Source organism: Morone saxatilis, unplaced genomic scaffold, assembly GCF_004916995.1.
Source record: "Morone saxatilis isolate NCDOM2014 unplaced genomic scaffold, NCSU_SB_2.0 Contig22, whole genome shotgun sequence".
Taxonomy (NCBI): domain Eukaryota; kingdom Metazoa; phylum Chordata; class Actinopteri; family Moronidae; genus Morone; species Morone saxatilis.
Genome location: NW_023339785.1, coordinates 8,441,746 through 8,443,915, shown reverse-complemented (window position 1 = coordinate 8,443,915; position 2,170 = coordinate 8,441,746). Strand labels below are relative to the sequence as shown.

Here is a 2,170-nt window from a genome sequence, read left to right as displayed (position 1 = left end):
TTTCCAAATAATATCTCTCCACATGTGGCCACAGCACAGTAATAAGTTCCAGCATCAGAGGAGCTGATGTTCTTAGTAAAGCGATAAACACAGCTTTTCTGAGTGTCAGATATCTTGTCACATTCATCGTGTCTATTTCCATCAGTGTAGATGATATTTGGATGAGATTGATCTGATCCGGCTTTGAACCAGAACACGCTCTGATGTGATGTTTTATTGTTAGAGTCAGAGAGGACTGAACACTGGAGAGTCATCGAGTCTCCTGGACTGACTGGATCAGATACTGTCGGCCACTGAACAACAGTATAGTTTGATGTCCTCTGAGTGTTTCCTGCATAATACAAAACTGTGTTAAAAGGATGGGATATCAAAAGAACATTCTGAAAACGTAAAAAATATTTAAGAGTAATTCGAAGTTGCAATGTACTGTAGCCTAAAAGGATTTGACATTATACTCTGCGGAAATCATGAGAGAACCAGAAGTAAAGTTAGATCCTGGGTGAACTATCCACACTGACATCTCACGCAACATTTCAACTGGATATTTTAAGACTTATTTTATAATAAATTTGAAAATTTTCAGAAAAAATGTGAAGAGACATTAACATTAAACATTACATTAAACCGATCACATAATTACCTGTTAATGACAAATAGGTCCCACTCCAAGTAATCTTCGCCCAATCCACAAGTGCACAGTGATACATTCCCTCGTCTTCTTGAATTGTCCTCAAAATGGTCAGTTGCTGATATTCTTATGAACTTTAACATCCAATCTTGAGGTAGAAAACTCTGGTCCGTACACAGGGGTTACATGTTTGCGAAGCATCACAATTAACTTCAGATCATCCCCAACACTCTGCTTGTACCAGTAGAGTTGTTCATTGATCAGCTCTTTAGTAGGTAAAACACATGTGAAGGTCGCAGGATCACCAACTTGAACTGTGGTCACCGGAGCTAGTGTATCTAAATTAAATGAAAACATACAACACATGAAGCAATAACAACAAAAAGATAATCACATAAACCATCATACATCTAGTTTTCATGTAGAGACTGCAGAAAGTATTAGACATTATTATATATCACTTACGTCCCTGATGAAGGAGAAGCAGTGTAACACAGATCACGATCATTCTGACACTGTCAATTATTAGGAGACTTGTTGGTATTTCAATGAGTGAAGGTGGTGACGTGGTCCTGATATGTCAGATCTTCAGATGCATCAGATTGGTTGTCACAGAATATACGATCAAAGGGCATTTCCTGCCACACTAGTCTTATTTTGTATTACCTCTCACTCTTATCCATTCACTTAACTATTTGATGTAAATAGACAAACAGATTCACGTTTTTTCTAAATTTCAGGAACTCTTAAACATTTGTTCTCAATTTTAAACACTTTTTACACATTCTTGCTCATATGTCATAACTGCTGCTATGGCTGAATTATAAGTGCCTCATCCCTGCTCCTGCACTAACAAATACCACCTCTCACTGGCGCAGCAACATGGCACTTCTCAAGATGGGGAGTATTTGATTATAAAATCAAAAAATCAACAATTTAGCAACAGAGTGAGGTTGCAGAAGAAGCAGACGTGGACGTGAGTCTATTCTTGGCACAATGAGACCCAATTTTCATCACAAAACCAACAACTTATGGTGTGCTGATTCATTCAAATTAACCTGTGTCTCTCCTCCAACCTGTGCACTGTGCGCTCTGCACTGGACAAAAAAATACTCTCCTACTCTAACTTTTATCCTACCCTCTCCCCCTCTCTGAGCGGGACTACCAATCAACCAATCGACCAACCTCTTGTCTGACCAAATTCTCACTGCTTAGTAAATTGCTGCTGTTACCTCCATAATTAGAAAAGAGAACAGAGAAAATCAAGCTCTCCTGAAACAATGGAAAGGAGAAATGGATCTCAAATAAAAATTTTAAAAGATTCATGTAGTGTGATAATTGATTAAAATGAGTTTCTGTAGGTTTCCCAATCAGCAGAATCATTACACAAGCGATATTTGGCACAGGCTTTATCCCTTTGTTTGAAAAGGATGATAGGATTGGAGCTAAACGCTCTGAAAACAGTAGAGATGGTTGTGGACTTCAGAAAGAACCCAGCCCCACCCGCCCCCATCATCCTGTGTGACTCCCCAGTTGACTCTG

At 38.8% G+C, this 2,170-nt stretch overlaps 1 pseudogene; it reads right to left on the bottom strand.

Annotated features, from left to right (window-relative positions):
• Positions 1–2: 2 nt before the first annotated feature.
• LOC118333950 lies at positions 3–1,136 on the bottom strand (annotated as a pseudogene).
• Between the last annotated feature and the right edge of the window lie 1,034 nt (positions 1,137–2,170).